Source organism: Phyllobates terribilis, unplaced genomic scaffold (genome assembly GCF_046119375.1).
Source record: "Phyllobates terribilis strain yellow unplaced genomic scaffold, ASM4611937v1 Scaffold_9__5_contigs__length_417890890, whole genome shotgun sequence".
In the NCBI taxonomy this organism is placed as follows: Eukaryota; Metazoa; Chordata; class Amphibia; order Anura; family Dendrobatidae; genus Phyllobates; species Phyllobates terribilis.
This window is the reverse complement of record NW_027362769.1, coordinates 291139187-291164723: the sequence shown is the minus strand read 5'-3', so window position 1 is coordinate 291164723 and position 25537 is coordinate 291139187. Positions and strand designations below refer to the sequence as shown.

At 37.8% G+C, this 25537-nt stretch overlaps 1 protein-coding gene across 1 annotated transcript in view; it reads right to left on the bottom strand.

Annotated features, from left to right (window-relative positions):
• The window catches only part of TMEFF2 (transmembrane protein with EGF like and two follistatin like domains 2), a 1048378-nt gene that overhangs the window by 830934 nt on the left and 191907 nt on the right, over positions 1 to 25537 (bottom strand). The window lies entirely within an intron of this gene.

Below are 25537 nucleotides of genomic sequence, written 5' to 3'. Positions count from 1 at the left end.
CATTGAATCGCTTAATATCCGCATGACTACATGTGCACATGCGGATATTAAGTGACTCAATGTGCGGATGGTACCCGGGTCTGGAGAAGAGGAGACTCTCCTCCAGACCCGGGTACCATAGTACCTGTAAAAAAAAGAATTAAAATAAAAAATATACATTATACTCACCTTCTGATGGCCCCTGGTCTCCATAGCGATGCGTCCTGGCTCCCCGGCAGCTCGCGATGGTCTAAAAGGACCTGCCATGACGTCATTTAGTCATGTGATGGGTCACGCGACCGCTGACGTCGGGAGTCGTGTGACCTGACACATGACGAAATGACGTCATGGAAGGTCCTTTTACACTACCGCGAGACACCAGGAAGACCAGACGAATCAGAGAAGGAGAGCGGGGACCATCGGAAGGTGAGTATAATGTTTTTTTTTGTATTTTTTACCATTTTATTCTTTTTTTTTAACTAACTTGGTCACACTATATAAAATCCATGCAGGTTGCATGGATTTACATAGTGTGACAAAGTTGTCAAGCACTTTCCAAGTAATGCTAAAATCGCTTGGAAGGCGCTTGACAACCTGCATGCGAAATTGCATGATCAAAACGCTTCACTTACGCTTGTCCCTGGCAGGAAAAACGCATGTAAAATCCGCATGCGTTTTTTCTGCCAGGGAGATGCAGAAACGCTCAGGAAAAATCCGGAGCATTTATGCATCGTGGGCACTTAGCCTCATAGTAGTACAGTAATCAGAGCATCAGTTTCATGATTTAGCTATTGCCTAGTTATCAGCTGATAAAAAATATTTTTTAATCAAATGTTTCCATACTGTCAAACAAGTGACAGCTTAAGCAGATCAATAGAGAGGCAAATAAATCTACTGCAATTATCACATGGGGCTTGAAAGGACAGATAAGCTCAAAAAGAAATAGCCCTGTACTTGTTTACATAAAGTATGATCAAGCATTAGTAAATGTAGTCCTTTCTATTACTACAAGCATTATTTATTGGAAGCATTATAATAAACTAATGTCCCGTCACCTTTTACTTGCACAGAACAGAGCTTAAAAAAACCTTTTTTCCTGTTCACTTGAGCATCACGACAGGCTTCTGAAAGTCAGTTTGGATTATGTATATTTTCAATTCCAGATCCTTACAGTAGACGTTGTCAGCTTTGCCATGATAATTGAACAACATGTCTAAAGTACTTATTTCTACGGCTAATCCCCTAGCATGTGTTTAACCTTTTTGATAAATCATGGATTGGAGAAAGAGTGCTTGCAGAACAACATTTGGCCTACACTGTTACCAGGGGAATTACACATTCTATATCACAATATGTAACTTACAAGAAACAAGAGGTCAGCGAGTTTTTAATGCATTCTCAGAACAAAGAAAAAGAAATAAGAATATGGTATTCTTCCAAGTAATACAGAAAGTACAGTTTACAGTACATATCTATTTATGCCTTATGCATATGGCCAAGCTGTGCAAACCGTGATTGTATGGTCCTTGCTGCTCACTACTTGTTACAAAATGTTGATTAAAGGTTATATGTAATAAATGTATATTATACAAATTTATTAAAGTAAAAATTCCATTTGTCCACCTGTATTGGGGTCTGGAGTGAAGACATCCTAACACCTTTCCATGCACTTTGCAATTTTACCAATTAATGATGAGGAAATAACATCCGTTATTTGCCAAAGACAAGATCTGCCAGCAATCACAGACTGTCCATCTCTTAAACTTGAGCTGCATGTATATTATCTGGATGGCTAGGAATCTGAAAGCCTGTCACATAACACTGTATTTTTCAACAGCAAACTGAGCAGGAGGCCACATCTTTCCCTGGCAAAATAAGCCGCTTGCCAAAATTATAAAGAGCTGGCCCGCAAGTTATAGTGGTGAGATGTCTTGAGACAACTCCTTTAATTCAATCAGCTAGAGCTCTTTTTTATTAGCAGTGGAATGACAGTACATTTTATTGAAAAAGTATATTGTAAACAAATAATAAACATGAATGAAAAAATGAACATTATTAAAACATACAGATACATTTATGGGAGTCTAATATGATATTTTTAAAAGTGAATGTGACAGCAGGTTTACAGAAAATAGCATTAAATTGAAAAAAAACACTGACCTAAATATGTATCTATTAAACAAATGTTAAACGCTGTTAGAGCAAAATTACAAACTTACTCTATTGTCTATTTATCTTTTCACCCCAAATCCCTGTGGCATCTAATTTTGTAATCCAAAGTAATTCTCTTTGTAGCCATCTTTTTAAGCAATCTCCTCTGCAGGGGCTAAAATTTACATGTTTTATGGTTAGAATGTGTAATCCGGCAGCTTATATCTTTGATTTTTTATTATTTTGAGTGCCATGACCACAATATTGTATAATTTTTAATGTTCAAATATTTTTTTCTTTTAAAGTCTAATGCCGGTGAAAGATTACAAATTCAGGTTTAATGACATTTATTGCTGATGTTTCATTTTCTCAATGTCATTCTGACGGTTTGCAGGGTTCATATAAATCTGTTTGTGCTCCTTCACAGATACACATTTTTGCCTGTTTAAAAATTCAAGTAAAAAACATTCAGAATAAAAATGTCATACTTAGAGCATGCTGTGTCATAATAAAACTGTCACTTGACAGCTAAATACTACAAAAATGCCAAAGATCAAAATACTTTGTATCTAGATATTAAAAGAGACAGAGGAGCGCAAATGAACGGAACCTGTTGGCACAATGAAGAAAAGCAACTGAAGGGCCACTCACCTTCTAAGGTTGTGCAACCCTGCACAACCCCGGTAATTGCATAAGGTGAGAAGATGAAAGTCAGGCAACAGGCTGTGCATGGCGTCCTTATCCGAGTCACGGGACCGCTGAGAGGCACGGACGGAAATGGATCACCGCAGGTCCTTGAGCCGCAGGATGATTAATGCATAATCCAAAGCAGCTCCCACCGCAAGCCCAAAATAGGGATAATAAATGGAAGGTAAAAAAGATGTGGTATAAGGATCTTATATATACCTTATATATTGCTACCTTATATTTTATAATACTACCTTGTACTAGAGCTCCTTATACCGCATCTTTTTTACCTTCCATTGTATCTAGATATTGACATTATTTACTATAGATTTTATCCCCCAAAACAAACAAGTGCCATAAATTTACAATACTCGCTCCTGGGTTTTAACCATTTAAATCTATGGCGCATGGTTAAAGCTCCTGCTTCTACAACTTAGCAGGACCAGATCAGGTCTCCAGCTGTCAGACACAGTTGAGGGCCATGGGAGAAAATAGAAGCAGTTATTAATGCTTCTGTCTTCTCTTTTGCCAACTAAATAGGAATCAGCGCTATGCAGTGAACAGAATTATCAGCACAGTTTTTGTTGGACTTGGCCATCACATGATCACAGGTTATGTCCCCGGTATAGCACAGCTGCTGAGTCTTAGTGACTTCTATCAGTATAGGGTGTTTTCGTGTTTAGCTCAATAGTATGTTAACAGTTGTTTTCATTTATTCATTTGTCTGCCCTATCACCTTTCGGGCGCGGCTATATATACTTTCCCCCTGCTGGTATTTCCTGCTCGTGATATTCTCATTTGGATGTTCAGCCATTCTTCTGTAGTTTAAAACCAATTAGTGAAATTCCAGCTAGGATTTTTCTTTTTGCTGTTTCTGTTCTTTACTCTGCACCTAGCTTCTGTTTCTTTTTAGGTAGTAGCTGGCATATTCTCTAAAAGTATGCACCAAATACTTTATTTTGTATTTCATGGTTTATTTTACTCACTCTAGGAAGTTTCCTTTTTTCTGCACACTTTACCTTTTGTAGGTAATTTACACTCTGCTCTGCCCTTCAGTTCATTAGGAGGAACGTGATGGAGCATAGATCCGAGCTGCCATCTTCTAGTCTGTGGTTAGGGTGATCTCAGCTCATGCAGGAACCGCTAGGCACTGTGGGTTCAGGATCTCTAGTCTATACAGGAACCGGTTGGGTCAGTTGCAGTTTTTAGTTTGTTACCTATTTTCCCGAGTGAGTAACTAGCACAACAATTAGCTTTTAATTTCTCTTAATTAGTTTCTGTTATTATTAATTTCTCTTATTAGTTAAGGAAGCTCTGGCTAGACATATGCTTTAAATAAATGCTCAATCAAATAATTAGTGTGCTAGGTCCAACAGAGTGAGGTTCCTCTTATTTTGTGGCTCTTAACTTAGCATATTAGAGCATTTGGACTGTTTTCTTGCTGTGAAAACTCCTTACAGTTTTCATAAAGTTCACATGGGCATATAAAAAAAACATTCAGAGTTTCATACTGAAAACTGGGACGATTTTTTTCTCACTTGTCATCCGTGTGCAGTTTGTATACAATCCGTTTTTATAGCAGCAGCTAATTATTTACAAGACCATTTATAGTTTGTATTGGTACAGAATTGCAATTTATCCGTAAGAATCAAATGTTACCCTCTGGCTCTTTATGGCATCTAACTTGAAAGGGTGAGTCTCTTTTCATCTCATGAATAACATTGGTCCAAGTGCTGTTTTTCCACAGACAGTACTCTGACCTAAAATAAGGTCATGTGAACAAGCCTTAGCATGAAGTTTGCTCCTTCTAGGGGCTATTCAGATGACTGTATTTTCGATCTGAGTGCTATCCGTGGAAAAAATGGACAGCACTCAGAGAAATGTTATTCAATGAGGCAGTGCAGATGCACGTTTTTTTTCACTAGCCAAATCTGCATGTGAAAAAAAATCGCAGCATGAACTAGTTTCTTCGCAAATTGAATGAGACTCACCCATTCAAGTTTTTGGGTGTGTAAAAAAAATCTGATGCCATGCAGAGCCACAGTACAGAATTCAATTTTTATTGATACATTGCAATTCTGTAAATGATCATGGAGATAATTAATAGCTGATGCTGTAAAAAAATGGATTGCACACAGAAGGCAAGTGAGAAAAAATATCATCCCGCTTTTCTGGATGAAGCTCTGAACAATTTTATATATGCCCGTGTGAACCTACGCTTACATAGATTCTACTGATTTTGGCAATACTGTGGTGAAATAGTATTGTCACTGAGTGCCATATGAGGAAACAGAAGTCCAAAACTTGGAAGTTTTAAGTTTAAAAGACGTTTGTGACTTTTTTTAAATTACTTATGTTAAAAAATAGAGGATAATTAATCACAGCCAAAATAGGACAAAAATTCAATAAATTAATAAAGTAAAACTAAGCATATCCAACAAATAACTTCAAGGTCTACATGCATGACATCTCATTTGTCATTTATCTTCATCTAATTCCCTATGGTTTTTCATATGAAGGTCACAAGACTAGAAAGGTAAAGACATTCATTTGAGGAAATAAAGTGCTATTCAGCTGTATCATTCTCCCTGATCCCTAGGGGTTTTAAGACAAAATATATTAAAGGGTTCTCTTCATTTGACTAGATTGGGAGTCTAACATAAAATCAGACAGACAGTGCTTTTTTAGGGATTATATTTCTGCTTCTACCTACTGTGGCACCGCAAGAAGGTTAATGTCACTTCCGACCCCCAGTCTTTGGGTGTCTGCTACAAAACACAGATTTGACCACAATCAGCAGAATGTTTTAATGTTGGAACATTCATCTGTAAGTTACACAAACATTTGTAGACATAAAAATTACTCCAATCAAATCAAATATACTCGCTATTTACCATTTGCATTCATTTAATTTTTAACAGCTATAATAATAATGATTAGAGAGACAGGTCCAATAGATTTCTTCAGAGATATAATAGATTTCTACACTGTGTGCAGAATTATTAGGCAAGTTGTATTTTAGAGGATTATTTATATTATTGATCAACATCTATGTTCTCAATCAGCCCAAAATACTCATAAATATCCAAGCATAATATTTTTGGAAGTTGGAGTGGTTTTTTTTTAGATTTGGCTATCTTAGGAGGATATCTGTTTGTGCAGGTAACTATTATTGTGCTGAATTATTAGGCAACTTAATAAAAAAATATATAATTCCATCTCACGTGTTTATTTTCACCAGGTAATCCAACATCAGTGCACAAACTTTAGAGATAAACATTTCTGACATGCAAAAACAAAAACCCAAAAAATTAGTGATCAATATAGCCACCTTTCTTTATGATAACACTCAACAGCCTTCCATCCATAGATTCTGTCAGTTGCTTGATCTGTTTTCGATCAACATTGCGTGTAGCAGCCATCACAGCATCCCAGACACTGTTCCGAGAGGTGTACTGTTTTCCCTCCCTTAGATCTCACATTTTATGATGGACCACAGGTTCTCTATGGGGTTCAGATCAGGTGAACAAGGGGGCCATGTCATTATTTTTTCTACTTTTAGACCTTCACTGGCCAGCCACGCTGTGGCGTAGTTGGATGCATGTGATGGAGCATTGTCCTGCATGAAAATCATGTTTTTCTTGAACGATATCGACTTCTTCCTGTACTACTGCTTGAAGAAGTTGTCTTCCAGAAACTGGCAGTAGGTCTGGGAGTTGAGCTTCACTCCATCCTCAACCCGAAAAGGTTCCACAAGTTCATCTTTGATGATACCAGCCCATACCAGTACCCCACCTCCACCTTGCTGGCGTCTGAGTCGGAGTGGAGCTCTCTGCCCTTTACTGATCCAGCCTCTGGCCCATTCATCTAGCCCATCAAGAGTCACTCTCATTTCATCAGTCCATAAAACCTTTGAAAAATCAGTCTTAAGATATTTCTTGGCCCATTCTTGACGTTTTATCTTATGTTTCTTGTTCAAAGGTGGTCATTTTTCAGCCTTCCTTACCTTGGCTATGTCCCTGAGTATCATACACCTTGTGCTTTTTGATACTTCAGTAACGTTGCAGCTCTGAAATATGGCAAAACTGGTGGCGAATGGCATCTTGGCAGCTTCACGCTTGATTTTCCTCAATTCGTGGGCAGTTATTTTGCGTCTATTTTGGCCAACATGCTTCTTGCGACCCTGTTGGCTATTTGCCATGAAATGCTTGATTGTTCGGTGATCACACTTCAAAAGTTTGGAAATGTCAAGACTGCTGCATCCCTCTGCAAGACGTCTCACAATTTTGGACTTTTCAGAGCCCGTCAAATCTCTCTTCTGACCCATTTTGCCAAAGGAAAGGAAGTTGCCTAATAATTAAGCACACCTTATATAGGGTGTTGATGTCATTAGTCAACACCCCTCCCCATTACAGAGATGCACATCACCAGATTTACTTAATTGGTAGTTGGCTCTCAAGCCTATGCAGCTTGGAGTAGGATAACATGTATAAAAAGTATCATGTGATCAAAATACGCATTTGCCTAATAATTCTGAACACAGTGTATATAATGAAACTAATTTTAACAATAAATATATCTAAATCGCTTAATATTGGTCTATTTATTGACACATACTCATCTAGTTATTAAATGTTATACTGAACACACCACCTTCTACTTAATAAGCTAGTGACATTACCATGTACTTTTCCCACACAAAGGCATGTGCCTCATGGCAGAAGCCAACTACAGCCATATAATTGGTAGCTAGTTGCCTCCTAAACCCAAGCGCCTTACAAAGTTACTATGCAAATGTCCATAGGCTTTGATAACAACTCAGTAAATGCTTCCATTTAAAGATAAACTTATGTCCTTCCATGGTAACAGACTACTAATTCTAAGTTGTCAGATCCTGCAGTCATATTGTCATCCAGCTGCCCCTGTTTTGCTAAATTCTCAAAAGTGAGTAGTTATCATGGAGATGCATATGTCTTCGTAGTAATGAAACAGTTTGCAAAGTTCTAGCTTTTTCACATCTTTATTAGATGATACAATATTTTGATGAATAAAGGCCAAAGTCATTTACAAAGTGTTTTCACCAGATTTCTGGCATAAAACAGTTTGAAAAGTTGTAAAATTGTTGCCACTTGTAATGTTTTCACACCAGTCCAGGCAAGATCCTCCATAGTGGGTGGCGTAGAGGTGAGATGCGGAGTGGCAAAGCCCACCCAACATATTTTTAAAAAGTTATACCACACTATTGGCGTGAATTATGCTAGAAATGATTGGAGTAATTTTTATGGAGAGGATAGAATGTGCGTAATTCATTAATTGGTGTGCGCCTCTTAATGAATTAGCTGTATCTTACTCCTGCTCATCAGTCTTAATGAGTTGGGCCCAAAGTGTTGCCATCTGAGACAAGATATTATTAGTCAGAGCTTTCTGTAATGTAGACTCTGATAGATCCCTTTTTTCTTTCTACTAGCATAAGGAAGAACTCCGTTGTCACTATTGGTGGGTATATTCTAATTAAACAAGAAAAATAGGGCTAAAATACTAAAATGCTATGAAGAAACTGTACATTTCAAGTTAATGTTGCTCAAAAGTGGTGCCTTCATTTTCTGTCTGTACCTAGGATTCATTCTGGTACTCTACAATATTGTTTTTCTCCTTTACATGAAATTGAAGCATTTATGTAAAATTATATTTTTCTTTATAAGATTTTTGGTGCCCGGTCTTATTTAAACCTCCACCTTGAAATCTGCTCTTTATCATAATTTTTTATGTAAAATCTATGCTTCCATCTTCTATCTTCTGGAAAATAACAGAACATTTTCTCTTAGCATTTTTCCTTCATAAACCAAGAGAAAAGTACTTGTGAGTCATAGATTTTATGATATTAGGAATGAATAAAGCAGAATCAAAAGCTTAATACAAGAACTGATGGCAAGCTAGCCCTTGTCATCGTACTAAGGGAAATTTGTTCTATTTTGGTTTCGTGTAATCCTCTCAGTACCATTAACGCTGGAGATTTTCAGTATGCAGTTGAAATCATTCATCGTTACAGCTTCCAGTTATTTTAATTATAATTTGCTAGAATGGAAAAGTAAGATTGTGCAGGGAGGTTTTCCGTCTATTTTGCAGGATTTTAAAGGCACAACTTAAGAACTGCCTGGGAGCCTGCACTTGCTTTGTATTTTGTGCTGTTCCTTTTGAAGACTGACCTATCAATCAATTTTGTAATAAAGTGGAGTGGAAATGCACGACCCAACTCACAGCTGTTGCCTGCGTTTAACATTTAAACAAAAAGCACAGGCGTATAACCAGACCTAATTAAGTTACTGGTCAACAGCTAATGAAAAAAGATGGCACGCTAAGTTAATTAACATACTATTATTTAGCAAGACACATGCTATCATTTCTCCATAATATGTTGTCAATGACCGGAATGTTTACTAGTAAAAATTATTGTACAAACTGTAACCCAATACAACCATGACTCTGCTTCCTCTTCATGCCAGAATTTCTGTAGTTTAGCGGGCTTTAACCCCTACCCGACATGCACCATATATATATGGCTCTGTGGAAGCTGCGTCCCCACAAACCAAAGTATACAGTATATACTGCGCCATGATCGCGCAGGCTCACACTAAGTGCCGCAGCGATCAAATGCAGGTATCAGCTCTATATGAGAGCTGACACCCTGCAGCAATGGCCATAATCACAAAATAAAGAACAAAAAGAAGAAAAAATATTAATCCAATAAATACATTTATTTATGTAAAAACAAAACTAAACAAAAAAAGTACACATATTTGGTATCACAATGTCCGGAATGATCCGACCAATAAAACTGTCCCACTAGTTAACCCCTTCAGTGAGCATCGTTAACAAAATAAATAAAAAACGAGGCAAAAACTATGCTTTATCTTCATACTGCTGAATAAAAAGTGGAATAAAACGAGATCAAAAAGACTAATGTAAAAAAAAATTGTATCTCTCAAAATGTCATCTTGTCCCTCAAAAAAACAAATCACCATATAGGTCCGTTAGCGGAAAAATAAAAAAGTTATAGCTCTCAGAATAAAGCGATGCAAAAATAATTATTTTTACTATCAAATAATTGTTATTGTGCAAAAGCCTCAAAACCTAAAAAAAGATATAAATGTGGTATCGCTATAATCGTACTGACTCACTGTGCAAAAATAATTATTTTTTCTTTAAAATAGTTTTATTGTGTAAAAGCCTCAAAACTTATAAAAAACTATATAAATGTGATATTGCTGTAATCGCACTGATCCGAAGAATAAAGCTGATTTATCAATTTTACCACATGCGTAACGGCAGAAAAAAAAAAAATTCCTGAATTGCTGGTTGTTGTTCATTTTGCTTCTCAAAAATTGGAATAAAAAGGGATCAAAAAATGTCATGTGCCCTTAAATGATACCAATAAAAATGTCAACTTTTCCCACCAAAAACAAATTGTCATATGACTCTGTCGGCCGAAATATGAAAAAATTATAGCTCTCAAAATATGGTGATGCATTTTTTTGCAATAAAAAGCGTCTTTTAGTGTGTGATAGCAGCCAAAGAGAAAAACCCGATACAAATCTGATATCGCTGTAATCGTACCAAACCAGAGAATAAAGTTGTCTAATCACTTACACTGCACGAGGAAAGGCATAAAAAATAAATAAAACAAATTCTTCACCTGCTATTGATTTGTTCATTCTACTAAACACCACCCTAGGTTACAATAACTACCCAAGGAACAGGGCGATCACTCCAAAATAAAATCAATAATTTTAATAATCATAATAATTAAAAATACATTAAAAAAGCAGTATACTATACAAAGGGGAAACTTAATACCACCCCAACCTGTATATAGTAAACACCTAATATATGAAATACATGCACAGTACTTGCATAGCAAACAGCTCCATATATAGAAAATATAAATAACAATAAATAACTTAAAGGGATTGTTCCCTTTTAGGCAAGATACTGTGGAGGCATCAGTTTGTAATAAAATAATAAACCATGATATGCCCAGCTTTCACGGGTCCACTGGCAAGTCTCCGCCACTGCTCCTTTGTCTGGCATTTGCTGTGGTGTTGACATCACATCAACAGCATGACACTACCGCAGTCAGTCAGTGAGCTCAGCTGTCCTGCCCATGAATACAGAATGCCTCCTTCAGATTCACTGAGATCCAGCTGCTACACTGTCGATGTGACATCAGCACCACAGCTAATGTCAGACACTATGACCTTACACTTGAATAAAGAGTTGTATTTGAGAACCACATCTTTATGGTAGTATGTCTTATTGGGGTTGGAAAAAATGCACAGTATTTTTTAATTGTATTCTCCAGACATATAAATAATTACCTCCGTGTTATGTGAAATAAATCTGAAGGTTGATGATTTGCTGAAGAGTCAAGGGAGAGACACCTTATTTTGTTAAAGGGAATCTGTCCCATTGTACAAGCAGTCCAATCTCAGTGATTGATCATTTTCCCTTAAAGTAGTTTTCCCATAAATAAAGTACATTTTAAATAATAGATCTTGGAATAATAATTTTCACAAATGGATGTGTTAAAAAAATGTTACTGCACTGAGATAATCTTATAAATGTGCCCCTGCTGTGTGCTGTGTAGTGGCTGTATGTAACCATGCAGGAACATGGTCTGATCATACCACAGCTCCTGGGCCGAGAAGGAAAGAAGACTATACAGATAGGAGAGTATGGGATCACAGCTGATTCTTTCTGTGAGGTAAACCTTTTGCTGCTTGTTTTTAAACATGTTTTACCTCAGAAAAAGAGTGAGCTGTGATCCAGTGCTGTAATGTCTGTATAGTCTTTTGCGTCCTCTCTTGGCCAGGAGCTGTGGTATGATCAGACCATGTTCCAGCATGATTAGACAGAGAACAGGAACATTTTTTTCAACACATTTAATTGTAGAACATATTTTTATTCCAAGATCTATTAACCCCTTATCGAGCCAATTTTAACCTTAATGACCAGGCCAAAATTTTTAAATCTTACCAGTGTCACTTGACGAGGTAATAACTCTGGAACACTTCAAAATATCCCAGTGATTCTGAGTTTGATTTTTTGAGACAAACTGTCTTTTATGTTAGTGGTAAATTCAGGTTGATATGTTTATTGTTGAAAATATCAGAATTTTGGTAAAAAATGTGAAAAATTTGCAACTATTAAACTTTTAATATTTATATCCCTAAACCAGTTAGTCATGCTATACAAAATAATTAATAAATACAATTTCCCATATGTCTACATTTGCATCTTTTTTAAATGTCATTTTATTTTGTTAAGACGTTAGAAGGGTTAAAAGTTGAGGAGCAATTTCTCATTTTTTAAAGAAATTTACAAAACCTGTTTCCTTAGGGATCTATTCAGATTTAACTGGACTTTGCGGAGCCTATATATTGGAAGCTCCTCAAAAGTGATAACATTTTAAAAACCGCACTCCTCAAATACTTCAAAACTGCTATCAGGAAATGTTTTAACCATTCAGGTGCTACACAAGAATTAATGGAAAAAAAGTCTAATGGAAAAAAAGTTGTAATGTTTACTTTAAAATGTTGCTTTAGCACCAATGTTCTCACTTTTACATTGAATAGCACAAGAAAATGGACCACAAAATTTGTTACCTAGTTTCTTCCGAGCACGCTTATATCCCACATGTGGTCAGAAATCTCTGTTTGGACAAACGGCAGAGCTCATAAGGGAAGGAGCGCCATTTGAATTTTATAACACAAATTTGGCTGAAAGAGATTTCGAGCACCATGTCATATTTACATGGCCCTAAGGTGCCCAAAGAGCAGTAAACCCCAAGAAGTGACCCCAGTTTGGAAACTACACGCCTCAAAGATTTTATTCAGGGGAATAGTGAGCATTTTGAACTCACAGAATTTGATAAAATTAAGTTATCATTTTGAAAACATTCATTTTTTTCACAAAAATGTTGCTTTAGCCCCAAATATTTCACTTTTGCAAGAGGTAACATGAAAAAGTGGACTGCAAAGTTTGTTACCCACTTTCTTCTGTGTGGCGATACCCCACATGTAGTCAAAAAGTTATTTTTGGTGTGTTATATATTATTTGTTTTTATGATATTCGCCGTACGGAATAAATACCATGACAGTTTTATTTACTGGGTCGTTCCAGACACGGCGATACCAATTATGTGTACTTTTTACCTTTGTTTCATCACAAAGGCAGTTATTTCAGTGGTGAAATGGGTTTTCGATTTTTGTGTGTATTTTTTTGTGGGATTTTTAAAAATTTTTACACATTTTATTTTACATTTTCACTTTGGGACATGTATTTCCACTGTGGGATATGTATAATTTTTACTTTGATCGCTGGTTTCATGCATTACTGCAGTGCCTTAGGCCTGTCAGGGAGTCACTGACGGCCTGTCAGGGAGTTATTGACAGCCTGTGAGACACAGCTTATAACTGTGGATCTCACCGACCAGTGTACACTGGGGTCATCAGATGACCTAAGGGCACCATGGCAATGATCGGCACCCACGATTACGATCCTGGGGGGATCGATCCATCCATAGTGTGGCACTTAATCACCTTTCAACCACTTAGGTACTGCTGTCATGATTGACAGTAGTATTTAAGGGGTTAATTGGCCCCAATTTTCTCCAAGACCAACAGGGGCTGATACTCATGTACCGATATCACCCGCGTGAATTTCAGCCGCTGGGTGGCACTACTCTCTTATTCCTGATAGCTATTTTAAATTGGCATTGAGGGAATAAGACTCCTTAATGACCGCCTTTTTTAATGTGTATCGGCGGTCATTAAGGAGTCAATTAAAATGTACTTTGTACATGAGAAAACCCCATGCAGAGATAACTGTCAATCATTGAATAAGTCCACCCACTGGGTGAATATTCATACAAATACCATGGCTTTCAATGAATAATGTTTTACTAAAACTTTACCATAAGAATAAATATCAATCTAATCAGCTCCTCCTTCTTTATAACATTCTACCAGCAGATAAGATGTCATTTTCAACATAACAGGTTCCCTTTAAAGAATCCTGTGTGTAATACAGAGCCAGTTTAATATATATTTATTTGTTTGAACAAATTATCAAATAATTTACAATATAATTTATAATAATTTAAAACAGTTTATTATTTTAAACCTATTATGCTAATATGGTGTAAGTGCCATTATTTAGCGTATAGATCAGTAACACAATCTTTCATCAAGGTTGAAGTATGAGTTAATATAGGACATTGCTTCTGTTTTTATAAAGCAATAACAACTCCATTCTCAATTAACAACTGGAGAAGCTACAACTATGTGGTTATTGCTAATGTTTTAAGATTGGAATATCGGATTGGTTCAGGAGTGATCCTTGTATGCATTACATCCACCTCGGAATGTTTTGGTTTCTCTTAAGAAGATAAAGAGGGTGAGTCATCAAAGCTTTTTCACCAGATTTCTGGCCAAAGAAACTTTGAAAAGTTGCAATCTTTTGCGCAACACGAGATTGTGCAATAAAAACATGACTTCTGATATTTTCACGTGATTCTCGTCAAAGCCCTGACAAAGTGGGAGGATCTGGTGCGGGATATGGGTGTAACGGGGCTTGGCAATGCCCACTCATAAAATTCATGATAAGCGGCGGTGTTTGCCCCTCCACAAATCTTACTCCAGCTGGACTGTCCATTATGCGCTTTGCCTGATTAAGAGACATGCATCACTTAATGATCAGAAGTGTGTGCTCCAAAACATCCCCTCATCAAGACCAAAGAGAGAATCGCCGGTCTTGATGATTCGCCTCTAAAGCGTTAAACCCCTTCGCCCTATGGCCATTTTCTGTTTTTTTTCATTTTCATTTCTTTCCTCCCATAACTTTTTTATTTTTCCACCAATATAGCTGTTTGAGGGCTTGTTTTTAATGGGAAGAGTTGTACTTTTGAATGACACCATCGATTTTACCATATAATGAACTAGAAAACAGTAATAGAATTACAAGTGCAATGAAATTGCAAAAAAAGGGCAATTCCACAATTGTTTTGGAGTTTTTTATTTACCATGTTCACTTTATGGTAAAACTGACCTGTCAACATGATTCTCCTGGTCAGTACAAGTATTCAGATGAAAAACATGTATAGTTTTTAATATTATTTAAGTAGTGAAAAAAAATCTGACATTTGCATGAGAAAAAAAATGGTTTTAACACCATTTTCTGAGACCCATTAAGTTTTAATTTCTGGGGATATGAGGCTCATTTGTTGTGCCCTGAGCTGAAGTTTTTATTGATAACATTTTTGGGTAGATACAATGTTTTGATAGCCTCTTATTGCATTTTATTGCAATGTTGTGGCAGTCAAAAAAAGTAATTATTTTCTTGTCTATGAAATGGATTAATATATTTTACATTTTGATAGATCAGACATTTCTGAATGCAGAAATACCAAATATGTGTATTTTTTTAATTGTTTTTTCGATTGGGCAAAAGTTGGGGGATTTGATCTTTTGTGGGGTTTTTTTCATATATATATTTTTTTTTTATTTTATTTTTATAATAGTCTCCTTAGGAGACTTGAAGCAGCACTTGTCACCTGTGCTATGTATAGTAGTACTTTCACCCCTTTAAAGTCCAAGACGTATTAATACGCGTCTGCGCCCTGAGCTTTAAGAGCCTGACCCGTATTAATAAATCATTGCCATCGCGCGCGCACACAGGCGATCGCCGCCGGGTGTCAACTGATTGTCACAGCTGACACCCGTTGCTATGTGCAGGGAGCGGTCCCGCACCGCTCAAGGTACATTAACCCCCGCAATGCTGCGATCGAAGTCGATGGCAGCATTGCGGTGGCAAGGGGAGGTGATCGCAATACTCACCTCCTCTTCCGGTCTCCAGTGCGGTCTGACGCGGCTTCCCGGGTGTTGCCATGACGACCTGATGTCGTCATGACAACATCCGGGTCACCAGACAGCAGGAAGATGTTTTGGTCATGCGCAGTGCATGACCAAAATATCTCCTCCCTGTGCAGCACTGACAGTCGGCATAGCACAGGGATGGTGCTCTATTCCTGTGCTATGTAGGCGAACAGAATAAAAAAAGTGAAAGTGCCATAGTGGGACAAAGCAAAAAAATAAAAAAAAGTTTCAGAAAATGAAAAAAAAAAAAAATTGTAAAAAAATAAAAAAATAATCCACCAAAAATAAAAACATAATGTACCCATCAATAAATATTATTATGAAAAAAAAAACAAAAAAAAAAACAATAAAAGTACACATATTTGGTATCGCCGCATCCGGAACGACCTGACCTATAAAACTGTCCCACTAGTTAACCCCTTTAGTGAACACGGTAAAAAAAATAAATAAATAACGACGCAAAAAACAATGCTTTATCATCGTACTGCCAAACAAAAAATGGAATAACACGCGATCAAAAAGACGAATGTAAATAAAAATGGTACCGCTGAAAACGTCATCTTGTCCAACAAAAAACAAGCTGCCACACAGCTCTATCATCCGAAAAATAAAAAAGTTTTATCTCTCAGAATAAAGCGATACAAAATTTTTTTTTTTCTAGAAAATAGTTTTTATTGTGTAAAAGCGCCAAAATAAAAAAAACACTATATAAATGTGGTACCGCTGTAAACGTACTGACCCGAAGAATAACGCTGCATTATCAATTTTACCACAAGCAGAATTGCATAAAAAAAGCAAAAAAACAATTCCTGAAGTGTTGGTTTTTGTTTATTCTGCCTCCCAAAAATTAGAACAGAAAACGATCAAAAAATGTCACGTGCCTGAAAATGGCACCAATAAAAACGTCAACTCATCCCGCAAAAAACAAGCCATCACATGACTCTGTCGGCCAAAATATAGAAAAATTATAGCACTCAAAATATGGCGATGCAAAAACTAGATTTTACAAAAAATGCGTCTTTTAGTGTGTGACAGCTGTCAATCATAAAAACCCAATATGAATCTGGTATCGCTGTAATCGCACCGACCCGAAGAATAAAGTTGTCTAATCACTTATACCACACGAGGAACAGCATAAAAAAATAAACTCTGGGGTTAGGGTTGTGCTAGGGTTAGGGTTGGGGTTAGGGTTGGGCTAGGGTTAGGGATAGGGTTGGGCTAGGATAGGACTAGGGTTAGAGTTTGGGGTGGGCTAGGGTTGGGGTTGGGGTTAGGGTTGGGCTAGGGTTGGGGTTAGGGTTGGGCTAGGGTTAGGGTTGGGGTTGGGGTTAGGCTTGGGTTAGGGTTGGGGTTAGGGTTGGGCTAGGGTTAGGGTTGGGGTTAGGTTTGGGCTAGGGTTAGGGTTGGGCTAAGGGTTAGGGTTGGGCTAGGGTTAGTGTTGGGATTTTTTTCAAAAGAAAAAAAAAGTTGACGATATGGCGACTAGTGTTAATCGCAAGTGCTCGCTACTTGAGTTTGCATCGGGTGCTCGGGTATGCACTGAGTATCACGGGTGCTCGAGTGACATGCTCGAGTCTCCGCCCCATATGCTTCGTGGCCAAAAAAACCTCGCGGGGATTGCCTGCCATGCACGAGCAATCCCCGCATGTTTTTTTTTTTTGGGGTGTCTAATAACCGTGAAACATGCGGGCGGGGACTCGAGCATGTCACTCGAGCACGCGCGATACATGGTGCATACCTGAGTACCTGATGCAAACTCAAGTAGCGAGCACTTGTGCCAAAGACTAATGACAACTTATTCAATATCATGACCTAATGTTATCAAATTCTGTGTCGTACCTCTGGGTTCAAAATGTTCACTATACCCCTTGATAAAATCCTTGAGGGGTGTAGTTTCCAAAATGGGGTCATGTGTGGGGGGTTTCCACTATTTAGGCACATCATGGGCTCTCCAAACGCGACATGGCATCCGCTCTCGATTCCAGCCAATTTTGCGTTCAAAAAGTCACACAGTGCTTCTTCCCTTCTGAACTCTGCCGTGCGCCCAAACACTGTATATTCTACACATATGGGGTATTGACGTACTCAGGAGAAATTGCACAAAAGTTTTTGGGGTCCATTTTCTCCTATTACCCTTGTGAAAATATAAAAATGGGGCTAAAACATAATTTTTGTGGAAAAAGTTTGATTTTTTTATTTCCATGGCTCCATGTTACAAACTTCTGTGAAGCACTTGGGGATTCAGGGTGCTCACCACACATTTAGATAAGTTCCCTGAGGGGTCTAGTTTCCAAAATGGTGTCACTTGTGGGGGGGTTCCACTGTTTAGGCTCATCAGGGGCTCTCCAAATGCAACATGACATCCGCAAATTATTCAAGCAAATTTTACATTCAAAAAATCAAATGGCGCTCCTTCCCTTCCGAACCCTGTCGTGCGCCAAAGCAGTGGTTTTCCCCCACATATGGGGTATCTGCTTACTCTGCAGAAATTGCACAACAAACTGCATGGTGCAATTTCTCCTGTTACCCTTATGAAAATGCAAAATTGGGGTCTGAAAAACATTTTTGTGGGAAAAATGTGAAAATTTTATTTTTACGGCTCAATGTTATAAACTTCTGTGAAGCACCTGGAGGTTCAGGGTGCTCACCACACATCTAGATAAGTTCTCTGAGGGGTATAGTTTCCAAAATTGTGTCACTTGCAGGGGGGTTTCCACTGTTTAGGCACATCAGGGGCTCTCCAAACGCAACATGGCGTCCGCTAATTATTCAAGCAAATTTTACATTCAGAAAGTCAAATGACACTCCATCCCTTCCGAGCCCTGCCGTGCACCCAAACAGAGTTTTTTCCCCACATATGGGTTATCTGCGTGCTCAGGGGAAATTGCACAACAAATTTTGGGGTCCATTTTTTCCTGTTACCCGTGTGAAAATAATAAAAATTGGATCTAAAGTAACATTTTTGTGAAAAAAGTTAAATGTTCATTTTTTTCTTCCACATTCCAAAAATTCCTGTGAAGCACCTGAAGGGTTAATAAAGTTTTTGAATGTGGTTTTGAGCACCTTTAGGGGTGTAGTTTTTAGAATGGTGTCAATTTTGGGTATTTTCTGTCATAAAGACCCCTCAAAGTGACTTCAAATGTGATGTGGTCCCTAAAAAAATGGTTTTGTAAATTTTGTTGGAAAAATGAGAAATCGCTGGTCAACTTTTAACCCTCATAGCTCCCTAATAAAAAAAAATTTTGGTTCCAAAATTGTGCTGATGTAAAGTAGACATGTGGGAAAAGTTATCTATTAACTTTTTTGTGTGACATATCTCTCTGATTTAAGGGCATAAAAAATTCAAATTTTGAAAATTGCAAAATTTTCAAAATTTTCGCCAAATTTCCATTTTTTTTCACAAATAAACGCAAGTAATATCGAAGTAATTTTACCACAATCATGAAGTACAGTATGTCATGAAAAAATAATCTCAGAATCAGGGGGATCTGTTGAAGCGTTCCAGAGTAATTACCTCATAAAGTGACAGTGGTCAGAATTGTAAAAATTGGCCTGGTCATTAACGTGCAAACCACCTTGGGTTGTAAAGGGGTTAACACTGCTATGTGTAGCAAAAATCACGATCTCCTATGAACACCGGCCACAAGGCGGTGTTCATAGGAATATCATAATGACAGGCACAGGAGTCACCCCCGACTGTAATGACAACTAATCGGCACCCCACAATGACATGACAGGGGCGCCGATGGGCAGGATGAATGACGCGCTTCTTGGCTGGTGCGTTTTAAATACCACTGTCAGTATACACAGTGGGATATAATTGATTAACATCACGTCTGCCCATGACTGTTAAAGGCACATGATGACTGATTAAGTCAGTCATCAGGGGTGGGTAAACATGCGGGCTCAGCGTATGAGTCCGCATTAAAGTCAGGGACACAACATATTGCGTATATATACATAATATGTCATGAAGAAGTTAGAGGCTAGAAGATTAGGGATATCCCTATAATAAATATATAATAAATGTAATATTAAATCATGCTGTGAAATTACTTTTTTTACACACCATGGCTACAAAAGTTAGAATATATATGAAAATACTGTAAGAAATTGTAAACATGATTCCATAAACTAAGAAACAGTATAGAAACACTGAACAACATAACCAGCATAATACACAAAGAAAAGTTGAAGCAGCAGTCACATTGTTTGACGCCTGATGAGGTTTACAGTTATGTATTTAAAGTAAACAAGAACTTAATATGATCCTTAAAGGGAATGTGTCAGCAGGTTATTGCTATTTAATCTGATGGCAGCATAACGTAGGTGCAGAGACCCTGATGCCAGGGATGTTTCACCTGCTCAGCTCAGCTGTATGTTTCAATCTGCCTGACTAGATCTCACGTGCAGACCAGTCAGGCTCATCTGTGTACCCAGCCCCCACCACTGATTGGCAGCTTGGTGATGATGCACAGTGTACACATGATGGTGCCAATCAGGGGTGTGTGGGGTTATACAGAGCTCAGCATCCAGACCACTAATATACGGATTCTATCAAAACTATATCAAGCAGTCCAGTAAGTGACACATCGCTGGTATCATGCTCTCTGCCCCGTCATCATGCAGCTGTCAGATTACATAGCAAAAACTTGCTGAAAGATTGCTTTTAATGAGGGTTGGACACCTAAGGGGACTTTTTTTTTACCTTGTATGTATTTTGGTCTATAAATCATTAATGTAGTTGGGTTTCATTATACATTTTTCACCATTTTGCTTTAGCAGGCTCTTTGTTTCCCTGCACATTCACCTTTAATGTAGTTTGTAGCTATAATTCAACTGAGACGAACTCAGAAAAACTCAGATACAAAGGAGTTACAAACTCTCCTTTTAGACTGTCAGAACGAGATCTTTGACTAAGTACAAGGTCACTTTCTCTTGTTAGGGCAACTTTCCTCACAAAATGACCAGCATTCTGTCCAATTAATGGCTTCTAGTGGAGGATGATGTGACCAGATGAGACTCGTCCATCAGTCTCCTCCAACAGAAATGCAGCTTTCCAATGTGAGGTGTTTTACAACAGTTATATAAAAAAGAGAATACACAGAAATTGAAAGTGATTTTTACTGTTGTATTAGCTTCAACTTGTTGTATACTCGGAAAGAATCCGTATATAAATTATAGTTGGATGTAGTGTGCCCATAATGAAAAGCACCTTAAAAGCAAAATTAGTAAAAGAAGAAGGTCATAGTTCACAGCAAAAAAAAAAATGTTTAAGCAGAGGGCTTGGTCATCCCTTTTTCTTCCAATCGGGGTGGAGGGGGGGGTATTTTTATTGTCTGGAGGGTGAAGGTGGCATAGATGATGTCATGTGGAGATTCAATTTCTTCATAAAGCTTAGCAGGGGAAGCAGTACCTAAACTCTAACCATGTTTAGAGAACACTAATTTGACAGAAAATCCGTACTTCTAGATTTTGTCTCATAGTAATTTTGTAGCTGCAGCAAATAACCCAGCTTTATGCTATAGTAGCTGTGGATAAATCTGGGAACATGGTAACTTTATAGAACCTGTCTGGAAAATTGAGCAGATGTAGTTTGTATTATTAACAGGTCACATTGGGATGATTCAGGCACGATTGCCACAGAAATATGCATGAGAATGACCGCTTACTGCTTGTTATAAACAAATTCTGAGACTCTCACATTATTTGGGCAAGAGCAGTTTTCTAAATTTGCAGCTATTAATCGCAATTCCATAACTTCCTCCAGCAACTTGTTTTGGAGAAATAACTTATTACAACTCATCAAACTTTCTATCATTTTATTTTCAACATGGGAGGTACATTCTCCCAAAGTGGTAAGTTCAGGAAGGCAATTTAGATGTGTTTTTAGAATGAAGATCGTTGTTACAAAAGCAGCATTTTCCACGTGTCTTTGGAGACTGGCTGATATGTAGTTTGAGGGAAAGATATAGTTTGCTAGCAGATAGTGTAGATTGTGGACTTACAAGCCAATACAATGGTAGCAGTGTGGAGTGAGTCATAAATATACTCGCAAGTCATGAAAAAAAACTTTGGATGTGAGAAATCTTCCAAAGGTGATCTTCTGCAGAAGAGTCTGACAAAGATTCTGTGAGAGCGCTGCTGGGTAGTGTCCTGCTCTGTTGTGTTTGCTGGAAGAACCATATTGAGACGTCAATCTCTTCAGCGCTTTTCCTTCTTTTTGGTTTACCTCATGATGCTTGGATGTTGATATTGCAGCTTTGAGGCAATGTGGCAGGTGCTGTAGAGCTGGTTAGGATTGCGACCTACTCTATGCACTTCTGGCTATATTTCCCTGAAGTACTGTTCTACTTCATGTACCACTGATTTGAATGGCTTTCTGTCAAGGATTGCAGCTGGGGGGAGGGCACGCTGAACCCACTTTGCTGTTACCTTTTTGTCATGAAAAGCCCTCTGCTGCCCCCTATCGTTAGGACAATTGACAGACGATTAACGGAGGAGGCTACGGCTGTTACCACTACTAGGCCGGTGTCACAGGTGTGTCAGAAGTGACAGATAGTCGCACTGCAGTTGATTGCAGGTGACACGTTTGGCATTACAGTCATCTTAGAGGCTGTCTCTAGGACCCAGAGGCTACCTTCCTCTGGCTAATTAACACCCTGCCTGGGTGTATAAATACCTGCTGCGTTTCAAAGGGAGGTGCCGACGATATTCATTACTACTTGTGAAGGCTTTAGCAAGAGAAGTACTTTGTCCTCTCTGGAGCTTGAGGACGTGTGCACATTTGTTTGGAGTCGTCTAAAGCTAAGCAATATCCCCCCGTTTATCTACCCTTGTTGTCTATAGTGTTTAGTGGAGATCGACTAGCGCTCATCTCCTTATTTCCCTAACATTAGCCATACGCCAGGGATAGATACAGCAAGAAACACATGCGGCGATTGGTGACGAACCAATATAGGGACGTTATGGGAGACAGAGTGACGCTAAAACAACCTAGGAGGTCTCCACTTTCCCCCTTTCTCTAGAGTGTGGGCTCCCTTTCCCTATTCCCTTTGCGTTGCACTAAGTCTTTCCCACACCTTGTGTGACAGACGGTTATTGGGGAAATCACAGTGAGGGTATTGTATATACACAATCGATTCCAATGCATGGAATATATATACCTCGGTATGGACACTGCCAGCTCCACAATACCCAATAAAGACTATTAGCTGCCACCACCAATCATTTATACGCCAATTGGACACCTGACAGGTAGCATATAACTTTCAGGAGTGTGGTTTACAGAACAAAAGGAGCAGAACTATTAAATGTTATATTTAATCCAGAAAAATAGGCGGTGTTTATAAAAAATATAGAAAATATTTTAAAAAGGGGACAAAACAATACAGCATAAACAATTATATAAAATAAACAGGATTAACAAAAGAAAGTTACTAAATCTGTGATCATTGCAATGGTTTCAGATTTATTTAGGGAGGCACTCGAGAACGAAAATGGACAGAACCGCAGTTAGCTGCATATCCATGAACCAACAAGGCCCAAAATTTGGCATTTGCCTTTTATTAGCTCGTAAGTTACACCCACTCACCTCCCCTTGATGACTCATAACAGGGCTGGTCATGGGATGTGGCTTCAGTTTCAGAAAATGATGAGATTCCCTACATTCACAATATATTCGCTCTTGAGGGTCACAGGCGCTAAACATTGCCATCATATTTTTTATCATGATTTATCTATACATAGAGACCAAAGAAGACAGGTGGAACCTCATCTATCAGGCCATTATTCAATTGAAGAGATTCTGGACATTGCCCAGTGACGTGAAACCATTCTTTGTGTTCGCCACTTCATCACATTTCCGAAAATATAAATTTCTATCTATTAGATCGACGCAGTTCATACAAACCTTCCTTCTTAATTTCTACCAAGCAGATAAAGGGACCAAAGATCTGTACATTTCTCTTAAGTCTTATCTTGGTCATAAATCTGCTTCTCCACATTCCTGATGCAGGGCCTCACATCTGTTAGCCATTAGGAGTTTCCTTAATTACCTGATTCCAAAGGAGTGCGTCAGCTATACATAGACAACTTGTGGAGTGCAAGCTCTTTCTCTCATCTTCTGCAAGGATTTTAATTTTCTCTGTGACACCTTCTGTTTATAATGGTCTGTCAGTGAATCCTATAATGGTCAATTCTGATGAGCACTGAATGTTTATTTCTATTTTATAACATATGGAAAGGTGAAAATTTTTCAAAATAAGTTTTTTTCCCCACTTTTGATGTCAATAGTAACTACATAAGTTTGATTGCTACTGTAGGATTTCTTCCCCTCCTCAAAGGATTATCTAGAAGCCTAGAGCTTTTTTAGAAATGAACCTTTGATGAGTTGAGTCATGGCACTGAACCAGGCTCCATTTGAGACAAATGTCAATCTTAAGAAGGATAAATAACGCTGTGCCCGCTCTGTGTACTGTATCCTTATATAAATATTATTCCATTCGAACTGCAGTTTAAAATATGTAAACTCTAAGCAGGGGTCAAGAGATTAATCTCAGCAACCTCTCCCCCTCTTATTTTCTTATATCCGAATAGCATGCATAAAATATTGCTACCACTTTTCAAAGCAACAAAAAGATGCATTTAAAAACAGTTTACGTAAGAGTTCTTCACAAGTTTATGTAAGCAATCACAAGAATTGCATACATAATTAAAATCCCAGAAGGGTTGATTTACACGATTCTTACTGCATTGCAAATTAAGAAGGAGAAGCCTACAAATCACTTAATTCTTTTCTTCCTGTGCAGAACTAAAAACTAAAAATACTGAACACTGGAGACAAGGAGTGAGAATGGCTATCAGTGTCTAACCACTTAAAGCTCATTTTGCTTACATGATACTGACATCTATAACTGCTGCTGACCCACTTCTACAATAGAAATCTCTGGTCTTCAGCAGCAGAGCCTGATATAGGAAAGAGACTTTCACTGGGTCATTAGAGTTTGTAAATGACATAGTAGGATTAGATTTACAGTGATTGGCAAACGATATTTACTATGCAGTGACTGAATCTTTATGGTGTAACAGCAAATACAAGATGCATTGAGCCCAGTTTACAAAACATGAGAAAACTTGTTATTAGCCAAAGTTTTAGTGATTATCATATATTAAGTTACATTATATCAGCCATCGTATTTTGCATTTTGCTCTGTAGAATAAACTCCACATTTGTTTTTGTGGAGTTTTTTTTTTTATTCACACTTCTGCCAAATAAACTTAATAAATCATTTTTCCAAAGTACTATATCTTTGTGCATATTGCTGTTGCAAAATATGGCAAAAAAAAGCTAAATCAGATAGAAAGATTGGGTATATTTAATACCATCAGCATTCGATGTAGAATGTTGTGATTTTTTTATATATGGGCTTTTAGAGGAATCAAGAGAGCAAACATTTGTTAGTCTCTATATGAAATCAGAGTCATATGGAGATACTAACTACATCTACAGGAAAGCCTTAAATAGTAACCACATTTTCATCATAAGTCAATGATATATCAGAAATTTTTTAATATATCAGATAAATATACTTCTTTCTCCACTTATCAGTCTCCTGCATTGATCATTCACTCTCAAATAGAATAGAATATCCATGGGATAGGCCCTTAATATGAAATCAATGGAGGTCTGATGTTTTGAATCGTCATCTAACAGCTAAAAACTGGTCAAAGCGTTCGGAATTAAACAATGCCATCAACATTGCTTAGTGGCTGCTGCAGAGCTTAAC